Source organism: Panthera tigris, chromosome C1, assembly GCF_018350195.1.
Source record: "Panthera tigris isolate Pti1 chromosome C1, P.tigris_Pti1_mat1.1, whole genome shotgun sequence".
Taxonomy (NCBI): domain Eukaryota; kingdom Metazoa; phylum Chordata; class Mammalia; order Carnivora; family Felidae; genus Panthera; species Panthera tigris.
Window position 1 is genome coordinate 158,605,865 of NC_056667.1, and position 11,918 is coordinate 158,617,782.

At 39.2% G+C, this 11,918-nt stretch overlaps 1 non-coding gene across 1 annotated transcript; it reads left to right on the top strand.

The window, feature by feature from the left end:
• Positions 1-11,404: 11,404 nt before the first annotated feature.
• LOC122241691 lies at positions 11,405-11,512 on the top strand. The gene has a single exon (XR_006221926.1). It is a non-coding gene; the product is annotated as a U6 spliceosomal RNA (small nuclear RNA).
• Positions 11,513-11,918: the final 406 nt, after the last annotated feature.

Genomic DNA, 11,918 nt, shown 5'->3' on the forward strand with positions numbered 1-11,918 from the left:
ATTTCCCAAGCCTCAGCTGCTTCCCAGTCTCCAGGATCTCTATCTCAGCAGGTCAATAGGCAGGCTACTCTGCAATGTGATGTGTGGGTGTCCAAAGGGCTCCCACCCAACAAACTCTATTCCTTCAGGATGATTCTAGCATTTTTTCTAGTCTGCTGCCCATGTGGAGTGTGTCAGAGGGATCCTCGAAGGGGAGTCAGGACTGCAGACCCTACTCCTGGCAAGTTTTCCTGACAGGGAATTGGGCTTTGGTCCCAATCAGCTGGATGGGGCTGGGATGCATTTTGCATGCCCAGGCCCCCAGGATATGGGTTCTTGCTTCATGAGACTACAGAACTGAGGGTCAGTTCCATGGCTGGGGATATGTGTGAAAAGTAGTGTGGGGATTTCGTATTATGCCTGAAAATGACTATGGAACTCTAAGGAGAGCCTCAAAAATGAATAAGAATAAAAATATTATTTCAGTAATGTAAGTTCTCCTCATAGGAAGCACTCAGAGAATATTTTCAAAGGTAAGATGGTAAGATCTGAATAAAGTGAAAAGTGTTACTTTTATCTCCGTTACTTGATGGGCAACATTAAGCTATTCCATTCTTTAAGGCCTTGTCATCAGTCCCAGAAATCTACTGAGTACAGGAAAACTGTCAGTGGACATAAAACATTAAAGTAAACCATATTGTTCAACCTTCAGTAAAACTCAACTCTACATTTTGTTCCCCCTCAAAAAGTACCTAGTGAATTAGTTTGAACAGAAACGAACCCAAAACGTAATTCAATTGAGAAATAAATACACGAACGTGAAAAATATTCAACAATAAAAAAGGAGACTACAATGAAAGTAGTTTCTCATCTAATCTCTGTCCCTTGTTCTCCTGTCTCCTCCATGGAGCCTTAACAATGACTTAATCTATACATAATCTATACCTGATATTTATGTATACATTGTGTGCATACATGTATACATACACATACGCAGAGCACATAGAGCACTAGGTAGATATACAGTTATCTCCTATGTCCTTTTTATGGTTGTCAATTTCTTGACAAATATATATAATGTATAAATGATGGACAAAGATTATGACTAACATGAAGAGCCATGGTACTGCAAACAGATGGCATGCTTAAATGGGGAAGTCACCGTAGACTTGAATAAAATAAGTATTTACAAAATTGCAAGCAGGTTTAGGGAAACCAATAAAGGGTAATGCAGTACTCAATGGTCTATACAGGTTTTGTGTGATTTTGTGTCTAAGGCATACTCAATTTTTAAAACCTTTAAGAAAAAGAAGGCAAAATCATTGATACAAAAAAAATGTAGAGTTTAAGATGAGAAAGAAAGCATATCAAATCACAAATCTATAAAACTATAAATACCACATGTCATAAAATCTAGGTAATACTATCCTCTCATATCACTATTAAATGTATCACATCTCTTTAATACTCTTTGCCTACTTTTTTGTTTTTGTTTTTATTTTGCTACATATTTTGTTTTTATTTTGCTATTTTGCTCTTTTTTTTTAAATATATGAAATTTAGTGTCAAATTGGTTTCCATACAACACCCAGTTCTCATCCCAACAGATGCTCTCCTCAATACCCATCACCCATCCTCCCCTGCCTCCCACCCCCCATCAGCCCTCAGTTTGTTCTCAGTTTTTTGTTTTTTTAAAAAAAATTTTTTTAACGTTTATTTATTTTTGAGACAGAGAGAGACAGAGCATGAACGGGGGAGGGGCAGAGAGAGAGGGAGACACAAAATAAGAAGCAGGCTCCAGGCTCCGAGCCATCAGCCCAGAGCCTGACGTGGGGCTTGAACTCACAGACCGAGAGATCGTGACCTGAGCCGAAGTCGGACACTCAACTGACTGAGCCACCCAGGCACCCCTGTTCTCAGTTTTTAAGAGTCTCTTATGCTTTGGCTCTCTCCCACCCTAACCTCTTTTTTTTTTTTTTTCTTCCCCTCCCCCATGGGTTCCTGTTAAGTTTCTTAGGATCCACATAAGAGTGAACACATATGGTATCTGTCTTTCTCTGTATAGCTTATTTCACTTAGCATCACACTCTCCAGTTCCAGCCACGTTGCTACAAAAGGCCATATTTCATTCTTTCTCATTGCCACGTAGTACTCCATTGTGTATATAAACCACAGCTTCTTTATCCATTCGTCAGTTGATGGACATTTAGGCTCTTTCCATAATTTGGCTATTGTTGGGAGTGCTGCTATAAACATTGCTCTTTGATCACCACTTCACATGGCATTGACATTATCCTCCATGGAAAGGATAGAAAGTTAAATTAGTCTTTCCTCTCACATAGTCTCTTTCTGGATCAATTGGTCCATGAGTTCCTCCCTACAAAAATGAAGAGAGTCTGGTGTCACAGCTGGAAAAACAAATTATAGCACATGTCCTGCCAAGCATTGGTCAGAGACACCATTTTTTTTTTTTTTTTTTTTTTTTAGAGAGATACCTTTTATTTTAAGTGCAAAGGCCAAGGCATTTTACAAAACTGGGGAAACTCAGTCCACCTTCCATGCCTAAGAATGGTTTTGTCACTTCCTTCTGCCAAGTACTTCAGTGGCACCTTATCCCTTCAGGATAAAATCTAAACTTCTCTGCACCACAAGGAAGCTCTACATCCTCCTATTCCTTCTCACCAGCCTGGCCTCGCCCCTTACCACCTTCCTTGCACCACCTCCGCCCGTTCTGTACAGGTTTAAATAATTTGCCTATGGCTACTTCAACCTGGTTCTGATGCTAGAAATTCGTGTTTTTTACCACATTATGCTATTCTCCTCGCAGGTAAATTGTGTAGTTTGGGTAGCACTCAAGCCAGCTGCATATGGCATGCTGATCTAACTTTTTCTGAAATAATGTACTGGTCTTCATTTCTTGACAGATCAAAACCCCATTATGTTTCTGACCCCTCCCCACCCCCCCCTCCCCCACTGAAATTGCTCTTTTTCAAGGTCACAAGTGATCTCTTTGCTGCCAAATCTATTGGCCACCTTAATCTTTTTGACTCTCAAAAGTTTTCCACAAAGTTGGCTGTCTGTTAATTCTGGAAATAATTTTCTCTCTCTTCTTTTGTGACAAACCATCCTCTCAGGTTTTTTCTTGCCTCACTGGGCACTCACTCGGTCTCAGTTCCCTTTTCTGACTCTTTCTCCTCTTACCTACCTAAATACAGACCTTTTTCAGAATGAGGTTTTGAACTAGACTCTGCTTACCCCCTGCCCTGAGTGAACTCACCCAGTCCCAGGAAAGTAGATAGGATCCATATGCTGTTTGCCGATTAGCATGTCTCCGGCTCAGTTGTCTGCTTACGCTCATGTGTCCAACAAACTACTTGATCTCTCTACTCAATTGCTTCACTTTTATGCCCTCAGTTTTCACTGGCATCTCTTCATTTCTCCCTTCAAAGATATTCCTCTTCTAGTGGTCCAGTTACTATTTGCTGTGTGACAAACCACTTCAAATCTTAATAGGTCAGGAATTCAGACAGGGCATAGCGGGAATGATTTATCTCTGCATCAAGATATCTTGGGTCTTCAGCTGGGAAGACTCAGGGACTGGGGGGTGACCTAATAATGAGGGGCTAGAATTATCTGGAGACATCTTCTATCACACATCTGACGGTTGATGCTGGCTGTCGACTAGGACCTCAGCTGGGGCTGTTGACCGGAAAATTTACACAGGGACGATTTATGTGCCCAGGCTCCTTCATAGCCTAGGGAAGCCTCAGGATAGGTGGACTTCTGACATGGTGGATCAAGCAAAGTTCCCGCAGAGAAGGTATGGCCTTCTGTGGTCTAAAGGCAGAAGTCCCAGGGTCACCTCCAGTGTTACTCTATTGGTAGAAGTAGTCACAAGCCTGCCCAAACTCAGGAGAAAGGGATGTAGATCCTACTTCTTAGTGGGATATATCTATCTGTCCCTCATACAATTTACCATTACCTTGCACCTCCTAACTGGTCTCCCTGCTTCCATTTTGTTCCATTCCAATACACTTTCCAATATCACAAAGTGATCTTACTAAAATGTCAAATTTTTTTCTCTTGCTTGGAAGCCAACAATTTCCCAGTGCACTCAGAATAAGATCTTAACTTCTTGTCTCTCCAACCTCATCTAATATCACTCTTCCCTTGACTCATCATACTACACCAGATGTATGCTCCTTCTTTACTACTTTATGGCCTTTGTACTTGCTGTTACCTCTGCCTGAGACATTCTTTGCTTCCCTGTTGTTGTTTACATATGGCTAGCTCCTTCTCATCCATCAAGACTTGGCTCTATGTGACCTAACCACTAATTATAGTGAACTTTATTCGCTTTAGTGACCTTTTTGTTCACTCTCTTATCACCCTGCTTATTTTCCTCAGAGCTCATTTACAATATTTAAGTATAATATTTATTTGTGTTATTGTTTATTTGGGGACTTCTCCACTAGAATGTAAACTCCATGAGGGTCTCTTTAACTGTTTTATCTTCAGCACCCACAGTGCCTGGCACATAGTAGATACTGAGAAAATATTTGTTGAATATAATAAATAGATAGATGATGGATGGATGGGTGGATGGATGAATGGATGAATGATCTATTTATCCAATGGCAGCAAAAGAAGACACACTTCCTCCTGAGTGACTTTTTAGCCAAGAAGAAAAACGGTTTCCTTAAGAAGTCCTTCCCCCATGAGATCCCAGGTCCATTTCCCAGCCTTCTTAAGATTCCCAGTCTTGAGATTCTAGACATCAGATCCAGGACCTCGAATGGACCTGCCATCTTGGATCACACTCTGTCCCTGGAGGAGGTATACTTATCAAATGATCAAAGCAATAGGTTACCTGCTCTCTCTTAGAGGCAGTGACATTAAACCATGCTGGTTTCTGGAGCTCAGAGAGGTCTTTAATGGGTTTCCTAACATCCTCATTTTCATTCAGGCAGCCATTTGAGGCCAGGCCTGACCATCTACTTTTAGATCATCATCTTTGTAAACATCTTGCAATTCCAATCATTCAAAAACACAGACACAATGGTTTCCAAATACTTTGAGCTCATTACAACACCTCATTTATGCTTTTAATTCCCGCTCATGTAAGAGCTATTGGCATCTATTTGATTTTCTCAAACAAAAGAGAATCAGAATGAAGTAATTTCGAAAGCATTTTTTGAGACTTTGGGTATTTCCTTAAATTTAGTAAACACCTTCAGGTGTCAAAAGACCAGCACTCCAAATCACTCATCTAAAGGCTTTTTTTTTTTAATGTTTATTTATTTTTGAGAGAGAAAGAGCACAAGCAGGGGAGGTACAGAGAGAGAAGACACAGAATCCAAAGCAGGCTCCAGGCTCTGATTTGTTGGCACAGAACCCATTGAGGGGCTCAAATTCATGGACCACAAGATCATGACCTGAGCTGAAGTTGGACGCTCAACCGACTGAGCCACCCAGGTGCCCCTACAGGCTTCTTGACAATCTCATCAGTACTGAAGGTTGGTTTACCCTTTCATTTGGCCTTATCAAGATGTTATTTTTTTCTCTTTTATTCACACTGGGTGTTCAGCCAAGGAAATGTATTTCCAGTTTCCCTTCAAGGAAAGTTTTGTTTTTATTGTTTTCACTGCACTTCTTTTTCTTTATTTTTTTCTTACTTTATGATAGCTTGCCATGTTCTCTCTATAGTTTATTCTTAAAACAGCATTTAAGCTTTTTACAACTTGCTACCTTTACTGATAACAAAATGGAAGCTTATTTGTCTTCTTCCCTTTGAAACTCAGGGTGGATTTGTCAAGTGTGATGTTTAAAAAAAAAAAAAACCAACAAACCAACTGTATCTGTTTGGCAAAGATTCACTGCTGCATTTGCGATTCTCCTCTCTAGTACATTTCCTGGGACTGACAGTTTTTTGGTCTATTTCACTGGCTGCTGTTAACATGTTCCCTTACACTGTCTCATTCCCAATGGTTTGGTAGCGATGTCTGCGATGAATGAGTTCTGGTGAACTGGAAAATAGATTTAACACCTGGAACTCTCCACACTGTCCCTCAGCCCTTGCATAAGCCACTTCTCATCCTTTACCTGTTGCAAAGAGCCAGGCAACTTACTCTACTACCAATTCAACTGTCTACAAGTGGAGATTGTGAAACTTTTATGAGCGCAAAGCATGGCTGCTATGTATGGGATTTTTCTCTGCTACGTTTTCCCCTTGGAAAGTTTAAAATTTAACTTTTCTGATAGGGAAAAGTTTTATGGTAAGGGATAGTGTTATGGTAAGGAAAAAGAGAGTGAATGTTAATGAGCAACATTTTTATCAGTTCTCTCAGGCGTTACCCAAACTATTCAACTATCTTATTTCTAAGAAGAATTCTACAAATCCTTTTCAGATGGAAATCCTTTGGACGGGTGCCTTATAGACCAACCTTGAGAACAATTTAATGTGACTGGGCTTTTATTGTTTTCAGTTCCTTCAAAGAAAGACAAATATTTACTACATCTGATACTTTGTCTCTAGTCAACTGATTTTCTAAAAAGACAAGGTCTTTTTGAGCACTTTATTTTCTCCTAAGTACTCTGAAAAGTATTCTGTTTTGCAGTGCTCTTCATAATGTTCCATCTGTTCTGATTTTTCAGAAGCTTTTTTTTTTTTTAAATCTCCTCAGAAAATTCAATGAAAAAAGGTAAAGGCTTTACTGCCAGTAAATTTTTGTTTCTCTTCTTTCTGGGAAAGAGCCAGTTTGAGTTTAAAAATAGACCTGAGAAATGTCTACAGCTTGAGATTCATTCAATCCACTAATATTTGCTCTAGAATAATAAGGATATTTGATACATCTGAACTAAAATGATCCCCATATTTGTCACCTTTCCATTTCACATCAGATAAAACACCATAGCAGCCTTCTGTCAAAGCAAATTCCATTATGTTAACCACCCCCTCTCTCTTATTTTTAATTTATCTTGAAAAATGTGAAGCTGGTAGTTTAGGTCATTCTAAGCACCCTATGTTAAACATTTGCCCATTGATGCTATTTATTATTAATTTCCAATAGCAGTTACTGTGGTCCTAATATCAGATACCCACTAGGATAAAAATATTGGGGCAATAAAAAGAATAACTTAATTTTAAAGTTTTTTTTTTTTAATCAGCAATATTGAGCAATAATTGACTACAGTAAAATTCACAAAAGTTAAGTGTACAATTAATGAATTCTCATAAGTGCATATATTTGTTTAACAACCCTCACAGTTATGGTATAGAACATTTCTGTCAAACCTAAAAGGTTCCCTTCTGCCCCTTTGCAATTCTCTTCCTATCTTTGGCACCAAGGAACCACTAATCTGCTTTCAGTAACTCTAGCTTTGACTTTTCCAGTATGTTACATAAACGAAATCACACAGTATGTGGTCTTTCATGTCTGTCTTCTTTTACTTAGCATAACACTTTTGGATTCATCCATGGTGTTGTGTGTATGAATAGTATGTTCCTTTTTATTGCTGAGTAGTATTCCACTGTACGGACATGGCAGACATTGTCTATTCAGTCATCAGTTGGTGAACATTCAGGTGATTCCAGTTTTTGACGATTATAAATAAAGTTGTTAGGAATATTCAAGTACGAGTGAAGTATATTTTCATTTCTCTTGGGTGACTGTCTACGAGTGAGACTGCTGGATCGTATGGTAAGTGCACGTTTCATTTTATAAGAAATAGCCACATTGTTTTCTATAGTGGATGCACAATTTTGCATTCCCACTGGCAATGTACAAACATTGTGTCTGTTCCACATTCTTGCCAACACTTGGTATTGTCAGTGTTTTTGAATTTTAGCCATTTTACTGCCTGTGTAGTAGTATTTTATTGCCATTTTAATTTGCACTTCCCTAATGACTAATGATATTAAACATCTTTTTATGCACTTGCTATGTTCTTCTTTGGTGACATGTCCTCAAATCTTTTGCCTTTATTTTATGTATTTTTTTTTAATTTTTTTTTTAACATTTATTCATTTTTGAGACAGAGAGAGACAGAGCATGAGGGGAAGGTCAGAGAGAGAGGGAGACACAGAATCTGAAACAGGCTTCAGGCTCTGGGCTGTCAGCACAGAGCCCGACGCGGGGCTCGAACTCACAGACCGCGAGATCATGACCTGAGCCAAAGTCGGATGCCCAACCGACTGAGTCACCCAGGTGCCCTGTATTTTATGTATTTTTAAAAAACATCTATTTATTTATTTTCAGAGAGAGGGAGTAGGGTACAGCTCAGAGCATCAGCACAGAGCCTGACATGGGGCTCAATCTCACAAATTATGAGATCATGACCTGAGCTGAAACCAAGAGTCAGAAGCTCAACCAGCTGAGCCACCCAGGTGCCCCTCAAATCTTTTGTCTTAAAAAATAAATCAACTTATCTCCTTGGTACTGAGTTTTAAGAGTTCTTTGTTTTGGATATAAGAGCTTTATCAGATTTATGTTTTAGAAATACTTTCTTCCAAAAGAATGATGTAGGTTAGCCAAAAACCAGAGGATTTCTGATAAGTTGGTAAACCTAAAATTGCAGCTACTTGGGGCGCCTGGGTGACTACTTGGTTAAGCATTTGACTTGGTTTCAGGTCAGATCATGATCTCAAGGTTTGTGGGTTTGAGCCCTGCATTGGGCTCCATGCTGACAATGTGGAGCCTACTTGGGATTCTCCCTCTTCCTCTCTCTGACACCCACCCCTCCACACTCATGCTTGCACTCTCTCTCTCAAAATAAATAAATAAAATTGTGGCTTCTTGAATTTCTAATGTCAAATTAGAGTTCTACATATTAATACACTGATACTTTGATGTAGACTTAGGAACAATGTCGAAAGACCTCTATAAAAAGATGATTTGGATGATTTGCCCTTGAAGCAGTTCATCTATGCATACAAAATCAGTTCTAAAGGAGCTGTAGGTAAATTCCCATATAAAATGCTTCCAGACTGAAGTAAATATTCCCCACAGTGGGGATGGATTTAAATTATGGCAGCTCTAATGCTTACAGGAAAAGTAGAGTATACTCTAGGAAGGGAGGGAGATAAAGGACACTTAGGTAGGCAAGCTCCTGTGTGTCCTCTTCTGGTTTTTCTCTTAATCTCCTTAAAATACATTTTTTCTCTTTTTCTTGGTAGCTTTTAAGTTTTACATAATTTCAAACTTACAGAAAAGCTGAAAGAAAAATACAAGGAACTCCTGAATACTCTTTATTTAAATTCACCAATGTTTATATTTTACCCTAACTTAAATGCATTTTACATTTAATTTTTTAAATATTTCATAGAGAAATTATGATCTAGTTCTTTTTTTAGTGTTAATTTATTTATTTTTGAAAGAGAGAGAGAGAAAACATGCATATGTGGGGGAGGAGCAGAGAGAGAGGGAGACAGAGACAGAGATTCCTTGCTGTCAGCACAGAGACTGACTCAGGGCTTGAACTCATGAACTGTGAGATTATGATCTGAGCCGAAATCAAGAGTTGGACACTTAACCAACTGAGCCACACAGGTGCCCCAAGGCCTAGTTCTTTTTGAAGTTTTTATTTCCATTCGTCTCTAGCCTAAGTGGTAGAAAAAGTAGCAATTAACACCCTAATTAAAATCCTGAAAGACAGAGACACAAAGAATCCTGTCACAGAACGCTGGAGACCCAGCACTATCCATAGCCACCGTCATGAAGCCAACCACCATTCAGCTGTGTAGTCTAGCTTTGCAGCCCGTTTCCTGACCTCTTCCTGGTATGGTTGGCTCCTACTACAGGCCATTGTACTTGACTTTTAGTTTTGATGACTGATATTGCTTTTAACAACCTAATCTTTGGTGTGTTCTCAACCATTGGTAATTCTGGGAAACGGCCAACCCAGTTGAGCTCACCAGGGACCTTAACCTGGTACCCTGCTTTGCCTAAGCCCTAACAGCAGGCAACTTAGCAAGCAGCAGTATTTGCAAGTAGGCACAACTAGTGATACTAGGTATCCCAGCACTGAGAACCAGAGAACCAAGACATACGAGTGCTGAAAGGACCTTGAAATCATTCAATACAACTCTTTCATCTTCAGATGAGGACACTGAGACCCCAAGAGATTTAATACTTTATCCAAGGTCACAAGTAAATTGGTAGCCAAGGCATGACTAAAATTCTAGTTTCATGCTTTTTCTACAATATAATGCTGCCTCTAATAGTTATTACTACTAATAATTAATTTTCAGCTGCAAAAACTCATGTGTTCACTCATGCAGTTAACATATATCTATTGAGCATTTACAAAGTTCTACATACAAGGTATACAAGATATTTAATCTGCCTTCCCAGATCTTACTTTCTGGCAGAGAAATAGATGATTAAAAAATAATTATGCACAGCAGAAAACAGTAGAGAAGTTCCTCAAAAAATTCAAAGAAGTTCCACTTCTGGAACTGAAAGCAGGACTCGAACAGATATCTTTATACAATATTAGTTCAAACTGCCATAAAAAATACCACAGACTGGGTGCCTTACACAACATAAATTTATTTTCTCACAGTTTTGGAGAAGTCCAAGCCCAATGTGGTATCAGGGTGTGTTTCTGATGAGGTCTGTCTTCCTAGCTTGTAGACAGCTGCCTTCTTGTGTCCTCACCTAGCCTCTTCTCTGTGCATGCAGACAAATCAATCTCTGGTGTCTTTCCTCTTCTTTTAAGGACATCAGTCGTATCAGATTAGGGTCCCACACTTATGATGTCATTTAACTTTAATTATCTCACTAAAGGCCCTATCTCTAAATATAGTCATAATGCGGGCTAGAGCTTTAACATGAATTTTATGGAGACACAATTTAGTCCATAACATATACCAATATTCAGAGCAGCACTAATCATAGACAAAAGGTGGAAACATCTAAATGTCCATTGATAGGTGAAGGGATAATCAAAATGTGATATATACCTACAATGGAATATTATTCAGCCTTCAAGAAGACATATTCTGACACATGCTACAACACGGATGAGGCTTAAGGCTATGACGCTAAGTGAAATAAGTCAGACACAATAGGATACATATATGATTCTACATACATGAGGTACCTAGAATAGTCAAATTCATGGAGACAGAGAGCAGAACAGTAGTTTTCAAAGACTGAGGAGAAGGGGAAATGGGAGTTATTGTTTGATGGGTACTGGATTTCAGTTTGGGATGATGGAAAAGTTGTGGAGGAGGATGATGGTGATGGTGGCACAACAATGTAGATTTACTTAATGCCACTGAACTGTACAATTGAAACAGTTAAATGTAAGTTTTGTGATATGCCTATTTTACTATGATAAAACAAAAATGTAATTTTGACTTCAGTATGTGGCCATAATACTGAGAAACTGGATTTACTCTCCACTTAAAATTGAGAAGCAAGTGTTTGCTTCAGCAGCACATACACAAAAATTGGAATGATACAGAGAAGATTAGCATGGCCACTTTTGCAGGGATGGCACCCAAATTCATGAAGCATTCCATTAAAAAGAAAAATTAAGGGGCACCTGTGTGGCTCAGTCAGTTGAGCATCCAACTCTTGGTTTTGGCTCAGGTCATGATCCCGGGGTCATGGGATCCAGTCCTATCTCAGGTACCATGCTGAGCATGGAGTCTGCTTGGAATTCTTTCTCTCTCTCCCTCCTCCCTCTGCCCCTTCCCCTGCCCACCCCTCCTCTTTTTCTCTCTAAAATAAAATTAAGAAACAAGACAAAATATGAAGCAATGGTTTTTAGATACCGGACACTCAAAACCTAGGACAATAATCCCTCAGAGAAAAGAAATAGATGAGGTGGCCCTACGATAGCTAGTTTAATGCCTACAGAGTTTCCAGGCTATAGCACAGGGAGGAAAATCCCAAACAGAGCCCAGAAATCTCCCTGAGTTGAGTAGCCAG